General features: G+C 36.5%; 1 protein-coding gene across 12 annotated transcripts in view; it reads left to right on the top strand.

Annotated features, from left to right (window-relative positions):
• Positions 1–23,877, top strand: part of LOC105466649 (centrosomal protein 44) — a 135,552-nt gene that overhangs the window by 103,699 nt on the left and 7,976 nt on the right. For all 12 annotated transcript variants that reach the window (XR_011620793.1, XR_011620798.1, XR_011620797.1 and 9 more), the window contains 3 exons: positions 10,573–10,618; positions 13,245–13,358; positions 15,141–15,399. The gene's annotated coding sequence lies outside the window, so the exon portion shown is untranslated. The remainder of the gene's footprint in view (positions 1–10,572; positions 10,619–13,244; positions 13,359–15,140; positions 15,400–23,877) is intronic.

Below are 23,877 nucleotides of genomic sequence, written 5' to 3'. Positions count from 1 at the left end.
CAACATGGTGAACCTACCCCCCATCACCACATCTCTACCAAATAATACAAAAATTAGTCAGGTGTGATGATGCAAACCTGTAGTACCAGCTACTTAGGAGGCTAAGGTGAGAGAATTACTCGAGCCGCAGAGGTTGAGGCTGCAGTGAGCTGAGATTGCACCACTGCTCTCCAGCCTGGGCAACAGAGTGAGATCCTGTCTTAAAAAAAAGAGAGAGAGAGAGAGAGAGAGAGAGAGAGAGAAATTGAAAAATTGAAACACAAAATGCTGGACCCTCAGTAGAAAAATCAACATTTTTTTTTTAGAACTATTTTCAAGGGGTTATTGGGAGGGTGCCATAGGGCTCATAGCCCTTCCCTTCTAGGCTATAATTCTCCTACACAGGTGTCAGTTATTGAAGGGCTGGCAGCATAACGGAGAATCTTCCAGAAAGTTGGTGACTGATAAATGTTGTCTGAATTAATGAGCATTTAACTCATTCTTTCTCAGTAATTATCCTGGAATTCTCAGCTTGGTCAAACACCCCCTTTTCCAGATGTCCCTAGTTAGTCCAGATCCTTGTGACCACAGCAGTCAACCACAAAGTCACTGTGGTGGGAGAATTCTGACATAGCTAGGAGTGCCTGGAAGAGGCAGAGGTTGATAGATGGTAACTTCCAGAAACCACACCACCAACTTCTGCATCTTCCAGTTAAGTAATTTGAAATAAACTTTTGAAAATGAGATGACTTCAGTATCCTGTTTGTATTAACATGAAGAAGCACATCAAAGTATTTCATGCGAAATAATAATGATAGGATAATCCTTGGAATTTTAAACCATTTTGTCCAATGAGTGGGTTTTTTAAAAAATATTTCTCTAGAGAAGTTCAATATTTAAAAAACATTGTTCAGCACATGTTTATTGAACAATCAGCAAAATAAAATAATCTGTTGTCCACATTCAAAGCATTTTTTGAAAGTTATAGATAAGTATTTTTAAAATATTGCCATTGTTTAAAAAATATTTGCTGATGTCCTGGGTTCTTAGGGAGATAATGTACTTAGCATATGAGTGTTCATGAATTTTAGTGTCATTATTGTTATTGCTATTATTACTGGTATTCTCATCTTTAGTAGTTTCCATTCCTCACCCTTCTACTTCTTACCATCATCCTTTTAGGTCTAATTGCAATCTTCCATGGCTTGCTCCAAGCCTGGCTTTTGGACTCATGCTGCTCCCTACACCCCCAAGTCCAGCAAGGATTTTTGGTTGGAATTTTTGCCAGAAACCAAGCTTTAAATCTTGTTCATCACGTCCTCTAACTGGTAGCTAAATGGGATCAGCAAAACTAACCCAACAGCCACTTTGCACACACTTTAACCTCCAATGAAGTTATGGCAGTTGTGTCTCCAGCATTATGTCTAAGAGAGTCATGGGGGGAAGATGAAGAGAATATGGGAAGAACGAAGTAGGTAGCAAGTTGATAAAGTTATGAATGAAAGCAGAGTAAAGGTGGGCAAATGAATATGAGAAGGGGTCTGTTCCCTACTGAGACTTAGGTCACTGGTGGAGAAAAATATGTGGAAAGGTACAAGGGCCTAGTGAAGTAAACACGGGCACAATCTCTTTTCTTCTAAGAGTCTTTCAGTTTTCCTTTCATTAAATGTTTTTCTTTTTGAAAATGACATCTCAGAAAATTGTCTTTTTTTTTCCCCACGACATCCTTGTTAGATCTCTAGGATATGATACTAATATAAGGAAACCTATCGTGAGATGTATTATGAGACCAAAGAAAACCAGTGGGTGACGTATTTCCTTTTGACTATTAGCTGTTGTGGCTGCACTCTGTGATGAAAATTATGGATAACATAGGATAAAGGCAATATTTAAAATATTGTCTTTTTTTTTTTTGAGATGAAGTCTTCCTCTTGTTGCCCAGACTGGAGTGCAGTGGTGTGTTCTAGGCTCACTGCCACCTCTGCCTCCCAGGTTCAAGCAATTCTCCTGCCTCAGCCTCCCAAGTAGCTGGGATTACAGGTGCCCACCATCATGCCTGGATAATTTTTGCATTTTTAATAGAGACAGGGTTTCACCATGTTGGCCATGCTGGTCCTGAACTCCTGACCTCAGGTGATCCACCTGCCTTGGCCTCCCAAAGGGCTGGGATTACAGGCATGAGTCACCGCACCTAGCCTGTTTTTAAAAATGTTGTTGATGTCCTGGGTTATTATGGAGATATGCACTTAGCATATGAGCGTTCATGGGGTAAAGTATATTTGTTCTCAGTGCCTGTATTCGCTTGCTAGGGCTGCCTTAACAAGATACTACAGACTGGATGGATTAAACAATGATAATTTATTGTGTTGGAGGTCCAGAGCCTGGATGTCTAAGATGAAGTTGTCAGCAAGGTTGTTACCTTCTGAAGATTATGGAGAATCTTCCATGCCTCTCTCCTAGCTTCTGGTGGTTTGCCCACAATCTTTGGCTTGTAGAAGCATCACCCCGTGTCTGCCTTCATCTTCATATGGCATTCTGCCTGCCTGTGTGCCTGTGTCAAAATTTCCACTTTTTGTAATAACACTGGGCATATTGGATGAGGGACCTACTCTCCTCCATTGTGATTTCATCTTAAGTAATTAAATCTGCAATCACACTATTTCCAAATAAGGTCACGTTCTGAGGTACTGGGAGTTAGGACTTCAACATATGAATTTTAAGGGGACACAATTCAATCAATAACATTGCCAGTTCAGGAAAATTTAACTTAATTTACTGTTCTTGGAAACCTATCATTTAGGTTGAGGGTTCTTTCTTGGATAGGACTTCTTAATGAATAAAACCCATTAACTTAAAAACTTTTAATTAATAAAGTACCATTTCCAAGCTACCTACATAGAAACTTTCGCATGTATCTCACATGGAAAAACCTACCTATATTAAGTGAAAGTCGTCATCCAAGTAAATTTGTAATGAGTGAAGAGGGCACAGGTGAACACAGGAGTCCAAGTTGTTCCTCCCATACGTCAGTCCTAAAATCAAACCAAGTCGTCTTTCAGTGTCAATGTCAGGTCCAAGTTGCCTGAAGAAATCCTAATGGTTTGTTTTTGTTTTTGTTTTTCCAAGATAATTACTCTCTGGGCTAATGGTCTGTTTTTGATAGACTGTTTCTATCTTGACTGGATAAATTCTTTCCAAGTCTGTCTTCCCCGCTTCTCCTATTGGTTAAAGGAAATCCTTTGTGAAGCTTGTCTGCAATCTCTAGATATGGAGTCTTAGAGGTAACAGAGAATCTACTCATTCTTTTCTGTACACTTCATCTTTAAGGAGCAGGGGAGGCTGGGGAGAGGTAATTCCATTTCTGTTTTATCTCTAGAATACATAAACACACCCTATGAAAACATTTAGTCCTAACCAAGTATACTCCACACCTATCACCCTCTCCCTACCCCCGACACATGCACACACACACAAGCTCTCTCTTCCTGTGTTGTGGGAAACTTTTAGGGGCAGTTGCATATGAAATGTTCATTAAAACTGCCTGAGCAGTTTGAGGCTATTGTATTATACTTGAAAATGAAGATTATCTTATTTTTAACATTGAACTGTTAACGCATGCAGGGAATTGGGAAGAAATGTGAGTCTGACTAATAGATGATTAGAGAAAAAGCCATAGGGTTAACTGAAGTACAAACAGCAAGAGAATCATGAAAGTAATTTTATTTGGAGTTTTTGAATAGCTAAACTTTCAAATTTGTTTTTTAGATTCTGGTAGGAAAATATACAAGCTCTTTCTCCTCCCCTAGAAAAAGCTGATATCAGAAATAAGTCAAAATTATAGGCATATTTTTTCCATTTACTAAAATTTTTATAGAATAAGGACTTCCAATTATCCAAGGAGGAATTTTGAATATTATGCATGTGTGCTTGCACGACTGAGAATTTTTGTGTCTATTTTTTGTAAAAAATATAAAATACATGTATTTATAGAAGGGAAAGTTTAAAAAGTAAAATTAAAAAGTAAAATAAGGTAAGGTGTGATTATTTATTTTGAGCTTATTTTAGATTTTTTCTTTCAAAATCATGAATTTAAAAGAAAATAGAATTTGTTCAAATATTTCAAGATTGCTTTTAATAAGTACCATCAAGGCACTATTCCTTTCTTGTGAGACCTTGCCCCTGGTTTCTGTGGCACCATGAGAGTGATTCAATAGGAGCAAATGAACAGTTACACACAAACACACACCCAGGCACACTTAAATGTTGGCATTCCTCTTTGCAAGTCTCACATCCTTAAAGACAGAGTTAATGTTTGTGCTAAAGATAGTGGTGTTCACTGAACATTCCGTTGCTGTCCATATTTCTCAACTTCCTTGCAATTATGCAGGACCTTGTGATTTGTTTTGGTCAATGGTTGTGTGTGGGAATGATGTGTAATGTTTGCCATTTTAACATAGCAGATGTGTAATGTTTGCCGTTTTAACATAGCAGCCTACTCAGCTAATACAAAGGTTTTACACAGGATATACCACAACACGCTTTAACTGTTCAAATATCCACAATTTTATCCTCCTAGTGTGAAAAAGATCTAAAGGTATATTCTGACGGTCATGGACTCTCAGTCCTGGGTCATCTTTCTAGCTGGGGAAGAGGAGGAGGCTGACACATCTTTCTAGCTGGGAGGTCTATAATTTTTTAAAAGACAGACAAATTAGAGCAACTGGCCCATTGTAAGAGGACAAGGTGGCCACTTACATAGAATTTTAGGGTGCTAACTGATGCCTTTTTCACTTAGAGCACACTAGGGCTACACAGAATATTAATTATCTTAGCTTAATTTAAACACATTTTTAAACTTCCAGTTCACATGTTTAACATTGAAATGTTTAAGCATTTGAATCCTTCTGCTGCATTTTAAAGATTCAACACTGGCAGCCGTTGCATTATCTCAACAGAAAATGCACCTTAAAATCAATTAGGCTCATTCCATTTGAATATGCAACTCGTGTTAAATAAAACATTTAAATATTCCCTTCAAAAATTAATGTTTGACAATTATTGGGCCTACTAAAATTATCTTCCAAGAAAGCAATTGCTCAAAGAAACAGCATAAGAGGAAGAAACTGGCCCTACTTCATGTTGCCGCAGGACAGCCCACCTTCCTCTCTGTACTGTGATGTTTGCAAGATTGCAGCTTCTATGACACTCAATAATTAGGAATATAATCAGTCATTTCATTGCTGTAAATAGTGCATTGTAGAGTCCCCACCAGCATTCTGCTTCACCATCTGAGGTCCCAATTAAAATCAAAGGAGGAAGAGAGGATCTACTACTTGAAAGTATCCCACTGATTCATTGTTAAAAAAATTTTTTTTTGAATAGTTTTGTTCCAGTCATACCAGCTGGAAGTGATTTCCCTTTAACTATTAAATAGAACTTTCTCTTTTGGCCTTCGGTAACACTTGCATTTATCTCCGGCTTAGTTCATTGCAGCAAATGTTTCTAATATTTCAGAAAACTCCAAGTGCAAATCATTAATATAGAAACATGAAAGACATTTAATACCATTAATCCTTCCCCACAATTTAAAAGATTACATTTAAATTAAAATTTAAATATAGGATTAAATAGGATTAAAGATTAGGGCTATCTGCTTTAGAACCAAAGGTATAATTCTATGTATCTCTTGGGTACGACAGCTAAGGAAATGCAAAAACTTTGTGTTTTCTTAACTAAAGGAGCTATTGAGAGGGGAAACCTGTTAGTTCTCTGCATCCAAAAGGCTGACTACATTTTTTTTTAATATATACAGATGTTCGTAGTTTGAAATATCAAGACTCATAGAGTTGAGCTGACAAATTTAAAACTCTGCAATTTTGGATTTACAAGCACTATGCTAAGCACTAGACAATAGTGAAGAAAACTGAACATGAATTGTGTCACCATGGTGCTTGAATAGTGATGGAGACAGAGATTACACTAATAATGTAAAATTATATTTGTGATAAGGACAGTATGTGGTATTTGGAGCCACATCATCATTTAGCCAAGGGATGTGATATATAACTTGCAGACCAGACAAACTTTCCTTGAGAGAGTGATGATAGAGATGAAATCTGAAGGTTTACTTTTAGCAAATGAAGTGGGAGGGGAGACATTGTAAGAATTTAGCAAATGAAGTGTCCAGGCAGAGACAACAGTATGTGTTAAGGACTTGTGTTCAGATGATATGCAGACATTGCATTTTTCAGCTCTCGAAGTTTGATTTGAGTCCTTTTCCATTATCTCCCATGTCTTTGCATGCGTAAATCTTCTTGAATATATGGCATGTAGTTATACTAACTGATTTGATGTTCTTGTCTACTAAATCTGTATTGTTTCTAAGTCTATTTTTATTGATTGATTTTCCTCTTTATTATGGGCTATATATTCCTGCTTCTTTGTAACGATGGTAAGTTTTAATTATATGCTAGAAAATGTGAATTTTACCTTTTTGGGAGTTGCATATTTTTGTATTTCTATGCATATTCTTGAATTTTGCCCTAGGATGCTGTTAAATTACATAGAAACAGTTTGCTTCTGTTTTTGTTCTTAAGATTTGTTAAGTGGGACCAGAGTAGCCTTCAGTAGCCAATTTTGACCTTTTAGTAAGGTAGTAATGTTTTTTGTATTCTATCCAATGCCCCTTGAATTAAGAGGGTTTCCAGTCTCACCGGTGGGCACACAAGCTATTCTCAGCTCTGGGTGAGCCCTAGGGGTTATTTCCCCTGATCCTTTGGGTGTTTCTTTTTCCAGCCTTGGATAATTTACTCACATGCATATCCTAATCAATATTTGCCTGAATACCCAAGGGGGATCAGACAAACATGCATGAGAGCCCTCCCTTCATGGCCTTCCTCAGGTCCATTTTGTCAGCGCATGCACACTATGTAAATTTGTGCATATTCAAAGAGGTTGAGGCAATGCGGAGTTTTTAAAGGCAAATGATGAGGATTACCTAGGTTTTTTTATTTGTTTGTTTGTTTTTAAATCAATCATCCTTGGCTACAAAGATCAATAAAAAGGGCAAATCAGTCCAAGGTTAAACAGAAAGTTGCTGGGCAGACGCCCTTGCAGAAGCATTTACTGGACAAGGTTGTGGTGACCTTTGTGCAAGGTTGTGGTTTTTGCAGTCTGTTTTTCTAGTTGTTGTTATCAGACAAACATGCATGAGAGCCCTCCCTTCATGGCCTTCCTCAGGTCCATTTTGTCAGCGCATGACACAAGTAACTCCATTTTGATTCTGACAGCTTTGATAGCCTTGTGAACTCTTGCTTCCTTGGCCTCCTTGAACTCTCAGCTCCATCTCCTCAACTCAGGGAAGTCAATGGACTTCTAGGTTCTTCATCTTTTTTTATTTTGTCCTGCTATAACAAAATACAAGAGACTGGGTAATTTATAAAGAAAAAAATTAATTTTCTCACAGTTCCGGAAGCTGAAAAATCCAAGATCGAGGCACTAGCAAGTTTATTGTCTGGTAAGGGTTGCTCTCAGCTTCCAAGATAGTGCTTGATTGCTGCATTCTCTGAGGGGAGGAAAACTGTCTTCTCACATGCATGGTAGAAGTAGAAGGTGGAAGGGCATTCTCTGAGGGGAGGAAAACTGTCTTCTTACATGCATGGTAGAAGGTGGAGGGGCAAGTGTGAAGCATCTTTTATAAGGGCCATAATCCCACTCACAGGGGAGGAGCTCTTATGGTCTAATTGCATGTTAAAAGCTCCACCTTTTAATACTTTCACATTGGCCAGTAAGTTTTAATACCTACATTTTGGAGAGGACACATTCAAACCATTGCACCCTCCCCGTACTGCAGCCTGGAAACTCTTCAGGCAGTGAACTGATCCAACTACAGGGCTCACCTTGGTTGCTTTCCTTGTCACAGGAATTGCAATCCTGTGCTACCAGTGTCTACAAACCATTGTTTTATGTCTTGTTCACTTTTGTGGTTGTTTCACATGGAAGGGTAAATTAAGTCCCTGTTATTCCATGATGGCAGGAAGTGGAAGTTTGAAAGACTGATAAAACACCTATGTGGCTAGAATTACATGCTGCCAGATGAGACCAGAGGAGTAGACTAGCAGCCAGAAGATTTTCCAATCTGAAAAATATTAATGCATCTTTTTCTCTTTGCCTTTTCATATACACAATGTGTAGATGCCACCATAAGGCACCTATTTACTTGGAGCAGGGGATGTGACATAAAAGAGATACAGAAGCATCCTTATGTTATTTTGATTATCATTTTTATTATTATTATTTGAGACAGAGTCTGATTCTGTCACCCAGGCTGGAGTTCAGTGGTGCAATCTCAGCTCATAGCAACCTCTGCTTCCTAGGTTCAAACAATTCTCTTGCCTCAGCCTCCCAAGTAGCTGGGACTATGGGTGCCCACCACCATGCCTGGTAATTTTTGTATTTTTTAGTAGAGACAGGGTTTCACCATGTTGCTCAGGTTGGTCTTGAACTCCTGACCTAAGGTCATCCACCCTCCTTGGCCTCCCAAAGTGCTGGGATTACAGGCATGAGCCACAATGCTCAGCCTGCTATCTTGATATTGAGGGTACAAGGTGAACTGGGAGACCTGGAGAGTCTAGCATGTAGCAAAGAGGGCATGGTACTTGGGGATTTGGTATGGTCAAGGCTAGCAGAAAAGAAGGATGATGGGAACAGTAGCACTTTATGATAACTACTGGGAGAGTCCTATAACAACCACTTCATGCACAGGTCAGCCAGGACCCACAGAACTCTGAGGGGTTTCAAACAGTCTTATTTCTCCATCCTCCAGCAGCATGAGATCTTGTGTTATCTTTACTTTTCTCATAAACTTCATTGTCATCTAGGAGGAAGGTTAAGAGAGGGTAAAAACTCTGATTTGGGATTTTCCTGGCTCATGTAAACAGCCTAAGTTACTTAGAGACTGTTTAAATGAGCATGCATCAAAATTTCTCCATCTTTTGACTTACCAGCAGATTCTTTTTCCTCTGATACTTCTGAAGATGAGGTCTTTTAAGTAAATGAGGTCTTTTACTGATGAGGTATTTGAAGACCAGAACAGTAAATAGAAAATAAAGGAGTTTTTTATATTTTTATTTTATTAGTTTTTTTTTTTAACATATCTGAATGTTGTGTGAGTAAATCTGCAACCTCACCATAAAGTTAAGAATTTCTGTTTTAATAATGGAGAGTCAGTTATGTTTTTTAAGCATAGGTAGTTGGTGTGAGGGACAGGATCATATTGGTGTTTTCAAAAGTTTGAAGTGCATTTCAGAAGTTCACTCAGCCAAAGTAAGTGAACTATTAAAGCTTAGAGATCTTTCAGAGACTATTAGGTAAATGCAAAAACTGATTGAAAATACTCAGATTTTAAGAAAATATTTATGATAATCCTTAGTATATATTTATATAAATATTTATTTATATGTATATTTATATCTGTAGAGTTTACCACTATTCCAAGGCACCTAGATGACCATGCTACTAATATAATAATGTTAGAAGAAAGGCAAATCTCATTTTTATAAATGCTAACCCATTTTGAATACAAACCACTATCTTTTAAAATTTCTCATCTCTTTTCAGGGGAAGAACCACCTAATCCAAGAAATTAAAAAAAAAAATTACAATAGTTATTTTTACCACATGTATCAAAGTGCATTGCCTAAGGCCATGTGCTCTTTCAGTAAGCGAAAATCCATAAAAATAATTCTATACTAAGAGGTATATCACCATTCTTTCTCAAGCTGGAGGCTCCATCCTTACCTTGGGCATTCCCAAGTGTCCAATCCGATTGTTAACAACTGTCACAATTTATGAAGTTCTTTGAATATACCTTATCTGGATGGTTGGTAAATCAGAATAATAAGGATATTTGGCCCTTGAATTAATTAGTAGCTGCTTGATTTGACTAATCTCTTCTAGTCCCTACTTCAGCTGGTACTGTCTTATAAATCTTACTTAAGGAAATGGCTGACTCAAAGTTTTCTAGTCATTTTGCTTCTTGTTACCAATTGTATTAGTTCTGTCTCATGCTGCTAATAGAGACCTACCTGAGACTGGGTAATTTATAAAGGAAAGAGGTTTAATTGACTCACAGTTTAGCAAGGCTGGGGAGGCCTCAGGAAACTTACAATCATGGCAGAAGGGGAAGCAAACACATCCTTCTTCACATGGCAACAAGAAGGAGAAGTGCCAAGCAAAGTGAGAAAAGCCCCTTATAAAACCATCAGATCTCATGAGAACTCACTATCATGAGAACAGCATGGGGGTAACCACCCCCATGATTCAATTACTCCCACCAAGACCCTCCCATGACGTGTGGGGATTATGGGAACTACAGTTCAAGATGAAATTTGGGTGAGGACACAGCCAAATCATATCATCAGTGATCCCTTTTCTCATGTACCTAATGCAGGAAGAAAATTGAGGTTTTACATTCTGAAGTGCTATTCCATCTTTAAAAATCAGAACTTTCTTTATGCTTGAAAGTCCCATTCCATATTTTAATGTAAGTGTTTTTCAATCAAGTAGATTTCTTTGTATTTTTTTTTTACACAGGTAATATTTGAATATATGATTGTTCAGAAATAATTGAAAGATATAGGTAAGTAAAATAGAATTAAAAAGTCACTTATACCAACAACAGCCTGGAAGTAATCACTGTTATCTTCATCTTACTGTACATTCTTCAGATTTCATATTATTGTTATTTGTAAACATAAAGAAATCATGCTTCTTTTGTTTAGCAATGTATTATGAACCTGCTTCTTTGCCAGTAAATATTATTTTAAAACATTATTTTAAAAGGGTGTTCTATTACATGAATATGCCTTACTTTACTTAATAAAGCCCTCATTTTTGGATGTTCAAGTTCTTTTAATTGTTTTTTTTTTTTTTTTTTGAGACGAAGTCTCGTTCTGTCACCCAGGCTGGAGTGCAGTAGTGCGATCTCGGCTCACTGCAAGCTCTGCCTTCCGGGTTCACTCCATTCTCCTGCCTCAGCCTCCCGAGTAGCTGGGACTACAGGCGCCCGCCACCACGCCCAGCTAATTTTTTGTATTTTCGGTAGAGACGAGGTTTCACTGTGTTAGGCAGGATGGTCTCGATCTCCTGACCTCGTGATCCACCCACCTTGGCCTCCCAAAGTGCTGGGATTATAGGTGTGAGCCACCGCGCCGGGCCAAGTTCTTTTAATTTTTAAAAAATATTGCAAACATAGCTACACAATTTAACAAACACAGTTGCAAAAACAGGTAAATGTTTGAGTGTATCATGAACTGCTTTCTTCAAATTAATTGGGAAATATGTAATGAATTGAGATGACTTAAAATTGACCCCTGTTGCCATTTTCCTAATCATGGAAAAGAGTAAAATATATGTTACCTTTCCAACCACATCATAGAAAAATGCCACATAACGATGCTACACTGAGGCATCTAGGGAGTCAATTATGCATCCTCAAACTCCCAGTAGGACTAATTAGGTTTGCATAACCTGTTTCACCATGTGGTTTGGTTCACAAGGTATGGACTGCTTATGACCAAATGACTTATTAAAACGTATGTACTCAAACCAGTTAAAAACAATAATAATAAAGTTCAACTTGTATAAATCTACTGGGAAAATAAACTACAATTTATAGGACATCTGATAGGAAAAATAGCACCTGTACATTAGCTGTGAATTGTGATTCCATTTTTGGCTAGATCCTGACTGGAGCATACAGGAAGCATGCAGTGATCAGTTTGCTCCCAGAGTCCTCATGGTAAAACACAAGACAGATGAGCTAAGGACTGCATTGTGGAAAGGGTGCCAGGGGGACCAGGGCCACATAGTTCCTCTTTCTTCATTCTCTTTTCTATGTTAAGAAAAGGAGAGAGAGAGAGAGAGAGAGAGCATGAGGAAGAAAAAGGAGAGAGGCAGAAAGAGAGAGAGAGGCACTGATTGACTTGGCTCAGGAAATACTCAAGCAGATAATTTTTGGTTATTTCATCTTTTAGATCCCTGTGTCTTTGACTCTTAGAGGATCAGTTGGAGCAAACAATTTAGAAAGTAAACCCACTAAGCAATAAGCTTTAGGCAATGCGTTTGGAGCCCATCAGAGAGTATAACTATTTTGGTAGTAATTATAAGTGTACAGTGGAAAAGTAAAACTCACATGTCCAGATCTGTCTCTGATTACAAGTCTGAAAGATAGAGAAAATGAGCAGGATAATTTAAAGGCAGCTGGCAAGTGAGTTTTATTTCCAGATGACATTGCCAGAAAGCTCCTCTGGTTTAAAAACATAGTCATTACTTTTAAAACAAATCAAAATGTTAACATTTTTTACTTCCATTTATTTATTTAAAAGATATATTATGCATATATGTGTGTGTGTGTATACACACACACACACACACACACACATATATATACCAGGCATACCAATGTATAATACAGAGGAAATTAATTAATATAAAATGTACCAAAGAATATAGAAAATAATACCATGAATACGCATGGCCAGGCAAAAACTTCCAAGGCTGTTTGTGTTTCCTCACCTATTACTTCATGACATATATAAACATTGCCAAACATTATGTAATAATTTTGTATATTCTTTAACTTTATATAAATACATTTTTTCTGTATGTATTTTTCTGTAACTTGATATTATATTTGTAAGAATCAACCATATTAACACCTGTAGCACTAGGTCATTTGTTATAATGTCTATTTTGTTTGACATTAATGTAACTATATATAGCAATTTTGGTTTTTATAAGTTAGTATATGTTTTTCTATGTAAGTCACAGATTTGTATGTGCTTTAGCTTTATTTTATGTGTGCCTCTTGCTACAATATGAATGTTTGTGTCCCACCAAAATTCAAATGTTGAAACCTAATCTCCAATGCAAGAGTATTAAGAGGTAGAGACTTTGGGAGGTGATTAGGTCATGAGGGCTCCACCCTCATGAATGGGACTAATGCCCTTATAAAAGAGGCTTGAGGGAGTCTGCCCCGTTTCCATGTGAGGACACCTAGAAAGCAACATCTATGAGGAATGAGCTCTAACCAGACACAAATCTGCTGGGAGCTTTAGCTTGAACTTCCCAGCTCCACAACAGTAAGCAACAAATTACTATTTTTTTTTTCTTTACAGAATAAATGAATTATGATATTACCAGGGTCAAAGTGAATTTGACTTTCAATTTTATACAATCCATCAATGACTATTCTCTTTTTAAAGGCGTGGCAGCTCTTTGGGGGTTGGAAGAAGACCATGAAGCTCTAAGTGCTTCAGAGGAATGGGGTTGCCAAAACAGATGTGAGACACAGAGAGGAGGCTGGGCCAGTGCTGAAGGTAAAGATCCAATTCACTGTTCCGGCTAAACTTGATCTTACTGGTAGTTTCAATAAAATAAAGTAACAACTATTTCTCCTAAGAATTTACTATTGACTTTTTAAGAAGCAAATATACCATTGCTTAGAAAATAATGGGTTATTGTTTTCCTTTTGAATACAGTTTTCTTTTTCTTTTTCACTTTATTTTTCATACCTCCAAGCAGCACCAGAACAGATGAATTCAGTTTTCTGTGCATGTATTCTCCAGGGAGAGTCGGGGGAAAATTTTTACTTTTGTAGTGGCTGGAAAGTATATGTTTCTTCATAGCAAGGAAAAGTTGTGTATGACACTTCAAAAGTAGAGTCCTTCAGTTCCTCCTGGGGACCAGCGTAGCAGCTGCTATGAGATAAAAGTTTCAATAGACTCTTTGCTCAGAAAAATGGAGAAAATTGAATCCCTTGGAACTAGATATTTATTCCTTTATGTTGTTTAGTTCAGGTTATGATTTCAATGGGAATCTTCAATCAGAACTGTAGTGAAGGTTTATCTTCCTTGAAATGAGATAAATTGGCCAAAATCATCCCCTACTTGCATAAACTTATACAATTTCAGATAACAGTCACTGGTGGGTGATGTTTCTTTATTTTGTATCTAACGCCTGCTCTATGCGTTCTCTCCTCCTAGGGTGTTATTTTGGGTCTGAGTGCAGAAGTAAGAGACATGTGCTAAAAGGTCATCAGTTTAGAACCAGCCCTAGATCTCCTGGGATCCTGCCCAGCTGAATCTTCCTCCTTGTAACATGGGCTTTGGGAATTCATGAGAGATTTAAATAAAGTTAGAGACACTGCGGAAATGAATTCATAGGGCCCTGGGGAAATGCTGAGGATATAGGGGCAGGAACTATGGTTGGGGCAGAGAGGAACAGGAGATCTGGAGATATTTATAGCAATAAGTTGTCACTCAGTTCATAGTGGATGACTAAAATGAGGCGTGTCTGCCCTCTGAGCAACCTGAATGGAAGGAAGCGTTTTCACCTTTTATCTGCAGTGAGTGGGTGCTCCACAGAATGTTCAATCAAATCTGAACTGAAAGAAACATTTTAAACTCACACTTCAGGAGATCATAGAATAAACAGAAATTAGCAAGAGATTTTAATTTCAATTTTCTACTTGTGATAGTCACTGGTAAGAAAAAACTATAAAATAAAATAACAATCTATATTCTAGTTAGTCTCAAGCAGAATTTTTGGGGATTGCTATTGAAAGTTCTATATAATCGTTCTTTATATTAAAAGTATATTTGTCTAGGCTTGGTGGCTCACGACTAATCCCAGTGCTTTGAAATGTCAAGGCAGGAAGGTTGCTTGAGCCCAGGAGTGCTAAACCAACCTGGGCAACAGGGCAAAATCCCATCTCTACCAAAAATACAAAAATTGTCTGGGCATGGTGGCACATACTTATAGTTTCAGTTGCCTGGGAGGCTGAGGTGGGAGGATCACCAGAGCCCAGGAGGTTGAGGCTTCAGTGGGCAGTGATCATGCCACTGCACTCCAGTCTGGGTGACAGAGTGAGACCCTGTCCTAAAGTAAATAAATAAATAAATAAATAAATAAATAAATAAATAAATATTTGTGTATATATATTTGTAAAAATATACATATATTTATAAATACTTTTTATTTACAAATATTCACAAATAATTAACCCATGATCTGATAACCTATTCAGAAACTTGTAAGTGATATGTTAGCCCTAGCATTGCTATATCCCTATTTATTTTCTTCTCTTACCTTCCACACAGTGTGTTTTATTAGGATTTACTAAAGCAACGTCTTCAAAGGGGTGTTTTAGAAGAAGAGGTTGGTCGGAACCAGAAAATGCATTCCTGGGGTGATCTCTGGGATACATCCAACTGACCCTCCGAAAAGGTCAGCCACATGTGTTTAATCATTATACTACATCACCACACTCCAAAGTCAGGGTGGAACTTATCTACCAAATCTCAGCCTTCCAAGCCAACAGAGTTACTTTCTGATCCCTACTATGTATCACACTAGAAAGTAAGTATGTAGACATTATTATCAAAGTGGCTATGCATGCTCAAAATACAAATGAGTTTAAAATGATTTATAATTGTTGAAGCATAAATTTGAGATAATGCTGTTTTTGAATGACCTATGAACTTAGAATTGTTTTTATATTTTTTAATGGCTAAGAAGAAATTAGAAGAATAACATTTCATGACACATGAAAAGTATTTGAAATTCAAATTTCAGTGTCCATAAAGTTTTATTGATCACAGTCACATTCATTCATGCTGCTTTGTATTACAATGGCAGGATTGTGTACTTTTAACACAGCCTAAAATTTCCAGTATATGGCCTTTTAAAGAAAAAAGTTTAATATTCGCTACTTTATGCCCTTGTCAGGTAGAATTCAGGGGTCTCCATGGGTCAGAGCCAGGTATGGCTATCCCCTGTTCTTTCTTTTGTATATCAATGTATATAAATTGTCTTTCCTCTGGTCTACATAGCCAGGAGCATAGCTTGAGTAACCAGTTATAATGTTTTCTGATATTCTGCATGGGAAGAACTCAGAGGGCCACTCCAGATGTATTCCGGAGGACACCAAATGTCTGGGGGACACCAAATGTATTCACAGCGACACTCCAAATTATATTCTGTGTGGGAGGAACTCACAAGGACACTCCAAATGTAGTACAATCTGTATGTATATGGCACTGTATGTATATGGCACTTCAGTCCATTTATGAACCGAAAAGTTGAGAAGCCTATTTCTGGCACAGCACTATATTCTGGTACCCCAGAGGCACCATAAAATTCTAACTTGATTTTTGCTGTATTAAGAATACCACCTCTGTGATCTTCTTATTTGGTCATAATTTTTTTGAGTTTTTTATCCTTCAAATAGCTAGGCCATTATTTTGGAATGCTCGGACTTGTAGAAATTTTTTTTTTTTTTCCAGTTCATTCCCACGATTCGGAGTGGAATTTGCATGCCTTTAGATTATTTAACGTGATTTCACAGGTTTACTGGGGCATCCAAAGTCAAGTAAAACTGTGCTAACACCATGACATTTTTCCTTTGGAATTACATTCTGGGGAACTGGAATTCTATTTTTCTATTCCCTGTGCTTTGGGAAACCAAGAATACTGGCTTCATAGCAGCAAAGACAGTGATTAATATTCTGTGCTCAATGTTCCATTGGTCTGAGAGTAAAGGAAAAAGGGTTCAGAGCCATTTCTGCCTCCAACTAGTTTTGTAGCTTTATGCTCCTCATTTAAATTATATGGACCTTAGTTTCTTTTTTAATTGGCAAATAATAATTGTATATATTTATGGGATCCAATGTAGTATTTTCATACATGTATAAATGGTAGGATAATCAAATTAGGTGAGTTAACATATCCCTCACAGAACATTTGATATCCTCTTTTAACTGTTTTAAAATATATAATACATTATTATTAACTATAGTCACCATGCTATGCAGTAGATCATGTTCCTTATGTTCCTTATGTCTAACTGAAACTCTGTACCCTTTCACCATCATCTCCCCTTTCCTTGTCTACTCCTGTGCCCCAATCATTGCCAGCCTCTGATCCATTCTACTCTCTACTTGAACGAATTTGACTTTTTTAGATTTCATATAAAAGTGAAATCATATGGCATTTTTCTCTCGGTGCCTGGCTTATTTCATTTAGCCTAATGTCCTCTAGGTTCATCCACGTTGTCACAAATGCCAGAATTTCCTCTCTCTCTCTCTCTTTCTCACTGTGTGTGTGTGTGTGTGTGTGTGTGTGTGTGTGTGTGTAAAGTCCTAAGAGTATTCTATTGTGTATATATATGACATTTAAAATATCAATTTATGCTTCAGTAGACACTTGGGTTTTTTCCATATCTTGGCTCTTGTGAAAAATTCTTCAGTGAAGGTGGGAGTGCAGATATCTCTTCAAAATACTGATTTCAATTCCTTTGGGTATATACTGTACCCCAAAGTGGGATTGCTGGATTATATTGCAATTCTTTTTATAGTTTTTTTTGAGGAAGCTCAATACTGTATTCCAAAATGGCTGTATTAATTTGTAATATCACCACCAATATACAAGGGTTTCTTTTTCTCCACATCCTTGCCAACACTTAACTTTGGTTTTTTTAAATCCAATTGAACAGGTAGGTATGAGGTGATATTTCATTGTGGTTTTGATTTGCATTTCTTTAATGATTAGTGATGTTGAGCAGTTTTTTTCTTATATCTGTTAACTACTTTTGTCTTCTTTTGAGCAATGTCTATTCAGCTTTTTTGTCCATTTTTAAATAGGTTTATTTGTTTTCTTGTTACTGAGTAATTTGTGTCCTTGTATATTTTGAATATTAGCCCCCTTATCTGATGTATAATTTGCAAATATTTTCTCCCAATCTGTGCATTATCTCTTCACTCTATTGTTTCTTTTGCTGCCCAGAAACTTTTTAGTTCAATACAATTATATTTGTCTATTTTGCTTTTGTTGCCTGTGTTTCTGGGATTATATCTGAAAAGTCATTGTTCCAGACTCTGTCATGGAACTTTCCCCCTATGTTTTCTTCTAGTGGCTTTACAGTGTCATGTCTTACATTTAAGTCTTTAATCCATTTTGGCTTTATTCTTGTATAAGAGTGAAATAAAGGTACTTTTCATCCTTTTTCATGTGGATATCCAGTTTTCCCATTTATTGAAGAGACTGCCCTTTCCTCATTTTGTCTTCTTGGAACCTCTGTCAAAATTGACTATGGATGTGTAGGTTTATTTCTGGGCACTCTGTACCATTCCATTGGTCAATGTGTCTGTTTTTATGCCAGTACATTCTGTTTTGATTACTGTAGCTTTGGAATATGTTTTGAAATCCAGTTGTGTGATATCTTTAGCTTTGTTCTTTTTGGTTAAGAATGGTTTGTCTATTGAGGTCTCTTGTGGACCCATATGAGTTTTACAATTGTTTTTTCTGTTTCTGTGAAAAATGACATTAGAACTTTGATAGAGGTTGCATTGAATCTGAAGACTGCTTTAGTAGTATAACATTTTAATAATATTAATCCTTCAAATCCATGAACACAGGGTATGTTTTCTTTTATTTGTGTAATCTTCAATTACCTTCATCAATGTTTTATAGTTTTCAGTATACAGATCTTCCATCTCTTTGGTTAAATTTACTCATAAGCATTTTATTTATCTATTTTTGACACTATTACAAATGGGATTGTTTTCTTAATTTATTTTTCACATAGTTTGTTATTAATATGTGGAAACACTACTGTTTTTTTGTATGTTAATTTTGTGTTCTGCAACTTTGCTGAATTAGTTCATTAGTTCTAACAGGTTTTTGGTGAAGTCTTCTGAATTTTCTATGTAAAATATCATGTCAGCAAAAAGACAATTTCACTTCTTCCTTTCCTATGCAGATGCCTTTTCTTTTCTTGCCTAATTGTTCTGGCTTGGATTTCCAGTACTGTGTTGAACAGAGGTGGTGAGAGTGGGCATCCTTGTCTTGTTTCTGATCTTAGAGGAAAAGCTTTCAATTTTTCACTATTAAGTACAATGTTAGCTGTGGGCTTTTAATACATGACCTTAGTTGTTTGGAGGAACATTCCTTCTACACCTAATTTTATCATAAAAGGAAGCTGGATTTTGTCAAGTGCTTTCTCTATTTCAACTGAGAAATCATGCACTTTTTGTCCTTCATTCTGTTAATATGGTGAATCACATTTATTGGTTTGTATATGTAGAACCAAACTTGCATTCCAGAGATAAATCCCACTTAATCATGGTGAGTGATCCTTTTAAAGTATTGTTGAATATGGTTTGCTAGTATCTTGTTGTGAAATTCTGCATCTGTTTGTCAGTGATATTGGCCTGTAGTTTTCTTTTTTCATAGTGTCTTTGTCCAGTTTTAGTGGCAGAGTAATGCGGCCTAATAAAATGAATTTGGAAGTATTCTTTCTTCTTCAATTCTCTGGAACAGTTTGAGCAGAACTGGCATTAGTTTTAAAAAAATATTTCATAGAGTTCAGTTATGAAGCCATCTGGTTCTGGGTTTTTCTTTAGGTGATTTAAAAAGCCTGATTTAATACTCTGACTCATTATTGGTCTGTTTAGATTTCCAGTTTCTTCATGATTCAGCTTGGTAGGTTATATGCTTCTAGGAATTTATTTTTTTTTTTCTAGGTTGTTCAATTCCTTAGTGCATAATTGCTCATAGTAGTCTCATGATGCTTTCTCATCAGTTGTAATGTCTCCTTTTTTATTTTAAATTTTATTTATTTGGGGTTTTTTTCTTTTTCCTTAATCTAGCTAAGGGCTTGTCAGTTTTATTCAGCTTTTCTAAAAACCAATTTCTTAATTGTATTCATCTTTTCTATTGGTTTTCTAGGCTCTGTTTTATTTATTTCTGCTCTGATCTTTGTTATTCCTTTCTTCTGCTAACCTTGGGCTTAGTCATACTTCTTTTTCTAGTTCCTTAAAGTATAATATTAGGTTGTTTATTTGAGATCTTTCTTCTTTTTTTGATGTAGATGCTTATTGCCATAAACTTCTCTCTTAGAACAGCTTTTACCATATCCCATAAGTCTGGTATGTTGTGTTTCCATTTTCATTTGTCTCAAGATTTTAAAAATTTCTCCTTTAATTTCTTCTTTAACCCAACAGTTGTTCAGGGACATGTTATTTAATTTCCACATATTTGTTCATTTCCCATGATTCCTCCTGTTCTTGTTTTTTAGTTTCATACCACTGTGGTCAGCAAAGACAGTTAATATAGGACCTTAGTTTTCAAAATTATGAATCAATGTAGTTTGACTAGATGACCTTGGTGGCTACCAACAACTGTAAAATATAATGCTCTTATTTTAACTCATTAAAGATTGCCCTCCTCCTCCACTGAATTGACTCAGAGTATTTAGGATTTTGTCAAGGTATATATTTGCTGCCTATCTATCTGAAATTTAGTGGAATTTGTTTTGTTTTTAATGCAATTGAACTATTGCAATGAATAGATGTAATGGAAATATTGTAGTGAAATGCTTTTCACTACATTTAAAGAAAAGTCACTGGATGGCAGTTAATAATTATAAAAAGTACAAAGACAGTAATAATAAGATAAATAAATATAAGATAATTGGCTGTATGTATACAAACTAAGAACATTCTGGTGGTAAAGATGAGCATGAGTTAAAAAAAATTCTAGGCATTATATTTAAAACAAGGAACAATCTGCCTGCACTGATCTAAATAAAAACAGCTTCTCAAACCTCCATCTTCTTCCATATCATCATGTTTAGGATTAAATTGTTCATGTATTTTTTGACTATTAAAGGCACAACATTTGTCAACTCAACCCTCTTCAGACTTTATCAGTAACAAAAAGTTGCTAATGCTTGATGAAATGATGGGTGAGAAGGTGGGGAGGCAGAAGCAGCCAACAGAGAAGACAAAGGATCTAAGAAACTGAGAGAGAAAGAAAGGAGAAAAATATGTAGAAATTTCAAGTTGATGATAATATTCTAAGACCAGTTGAACACTTACTTTATTTTCTGAAAAAGAATCTTTGACCCCATGTAACACATTGTGAATGTATTTTGTTCTTCCTGACTCAACCTAAGAACAGAACATTGAATTCAAGATTGACTACAAAGTTAATAATTATATAAAATTTTATAAAATAAAAGTACAAAGACAATAATAATATAAGTAAATATAACAATGTATAACTATATGTATAACTATATATACATAGTTATATTATGTATAACTATATATACATAGTTTGTAACTATGTATACAAACTAAGAACATTCTGGTGGTAAAGATGTACCAATATAAGAAAGTTCTATTTGATGTTGACCCGGACAAAGCACACTTCATCCCGAAGGCATTTTTGACGGTAAATCTAAACAGCCTGTTGTCTTTGTCTTTTTCAAATAGTTTACTGGTGAGCAGCCAGACATTTGAAAATAATTTCTGTTTTTCCACAGCTTGAAGATTGAATCAGAAAAAGTAGTACAATCATTTTGAAAATAAATATTTTTAAAACCAATCACTTGGAGGATGATTTGTTTTATATAAGCAAATTACATGTAAAATATTTTTATTCCTTCTTTGTATAAAAATACTAACTTCAGGCATTTTGCTATGTTGTATTAAGACAATGTCTCCTCCACCCCACTACCAAGGGGCTGTTCCTTTCAGATGAAAAGGTTGTTCTTTTCTTAATACTAGCTAGGTCACTTTGGTAGTTTGCTGTCAGGACATGAAGTATTACTAGTGTTCTCTCACTTACCAATGAAGGTAATTTTGAATGCCTCCAGTCAGCATTTTGTTTTGGAAAAAAGATTGATTCAGGACTTAATGCTTGTTGAGATTATGAGAATAATTCACCAATCTGTGCCTCATCTAAAATGAAAGCAGTGGACATAACTTACTATTGTCCATCTTTAAAATTTTATGATTAGAGTAAAAACCAGAGAGAAATGAGGTAATGCTTGAGGCAAATTATTACACTCAAACTCTCTCATGTTGTGTCTCAAGTACCCTAAGGATGCAGCTGTCCATGACTGGCAGCTAACAGTCACATTATTGCCATGTAAGGTAAGAAAAGGCTACTTTATTTAACTTCTATGAACCAGGATATGCATTAGTTGTTAAGGATACAAAACTAAATAAATCGTGACCCTTGTCCCTGAAGAAGTGTGGCAGTATTTGCAGATGAAGTTGTAAACAGAGTTAAACCGTTATGTAATAGTAAGTAGAAAGCAGGCATTCAAACGAAATCATTCAGGGATTGAAAATATTTGCTGATTATATTAGTTTCTTATTGCTGTTGTAACAAAGTACCAAAAATTAGTGATTTTAAACATCACAAGTCTATTATTTTATAGTTCTGAAGTCAGAAGTCAAAATGAGTCCCAACCAGGCTAAAATCAAGGAGTTTGTCGGGTGTGTTTTTTTCTATGGGCACCAAGGGAATTCATTCTCTTACTTTTTCCAGCTTCTAGAGGCCACCTGCACTTTTTGCTTCATGCTAGCCCTCTCCTGTCTTCAAAGCCAGCAATGAACAGCTAGTCTTTTTCACAGCATATTACTCTGACATTCAGTCTTCTGACTCCTCTTTCACTTATAAGGACCCATATAATTACCTATTACCCACTAGAAAATCCAGGACAGTCTCCTCATCTGATATGGTTTGCCTATGTCCCCAACCAAATCTCATCTTTAATTGTAGCTCCCATTATTCCCACATGTTGTGGGAGGGACCCAGTGGGAGATAATTGAATCATGGGAGTGGTTCCTCCATACTGTTCTCATGGTAGTGAATAAGTCTCACAAGATCTAATAGTTTTAAAAAGGAAAATCCCTTTTGCTTGGTTCTCAGTCTCTCTCTTGCCTACCGCCATGTGAGACGTGGCTTTTGCCTTCTGCCATGATTGTGAGGCCTCCTAGCCATGTGGAACTGTGAGTTCATTAAACCTCTTTTACTTCATAAGTTACCCAGTCTTGGGTATGTCTTTATCAGCAGCATGAAAATGGACTAATACACTTTCTCAACATTAATTTATTAACAATTTTAATTCCATCTGCAACCTTAATTCCTTCTTGTCATGTAACATAGCATATTCACAGTTTCCAGGGATTAGGAAGTAGACATCTTTAGAAAGCTATTATTCTGCCTACCACATTGATGGGATTGTAAATCTTGAGTTTTCATGTAGCTTTCATGACCAATTCCAGTTAAGCTTACTCGTGCAATGGTCATTTAAAAACATGCAATTAGTTCCATGAATTTGAAGTCCTCCCCAAGTCTGATATGAGTCTTTAAAAATTCGTCCAGGACACAAAGGACAACTGGATTAGAACATTGCTGACATGGCTTTTATGAGAACTGTGTGCCTATATAGTCCCAGTCTGTATTTTTAATTCTGGTTCATTCTGACTGTGTGTTGCTTCAGTATGTACAACTCCAAGGAACTGATGTTTTATTAGCACCATCTGTTTATTACAGATTATGAGTCATCAGTTGGCTCCCAGAACCTTAAGGCCTTAGACACTTTAATATTAATTGACAAGTCTTTGTGAGTATGAACCCAGAAAATCTGAGACAGGTCCCAGTTAACTTAGAAAGTTTATTTTGCCAAGGTTGACGATCCATGCCATGACACAGACTCAGGAGGTCCTGATGACATATGTCCAAGGTGGTCAGCGTTCAGCTTGGTTTTATGCATTTTAGGGAGGCATGAGACATCAGTCAGTATGTATAAGATGTACATTGGTTCAGTCTGGAGAAGTGGGACAACTTAAGGCAAAGACGAAACAACTCGAAGTGGGGAGGGAGCTTCCAGGTCATAGGTAGATAAGAGACAAATGGTTGCATTCTTTTGAGTTTCTGATTTCTGTCACTCAGGCTGGAGTGCATGGCATGATCCCAGCTCACTGCAATTTCTCCCTCCTGGGTTCAAGCAATTCTTGTGCTTTAGCCTCCCAATAAGCC

The sequence above is a fragment of the Macaca nemestrina genome, chromosome 3, assembly GCF_043159975.1.
Source record: "Macaca nemestrina isolate mMacNem1 chromosome 3, mMacNem.hap1, whole genome shotgun sequence".
Taxonomy (NCBI): Eukaryota; Metazoa; Chordata; class Mammalia; order Primates; family Cercopithecidae; genus Macaca; species Macaca nemestrina.
The sequence above is the reverse complement of the archived record's forward strand: the minus strand, read 5'-3'. Positions and strand labels throughout refer to the sequence as shown.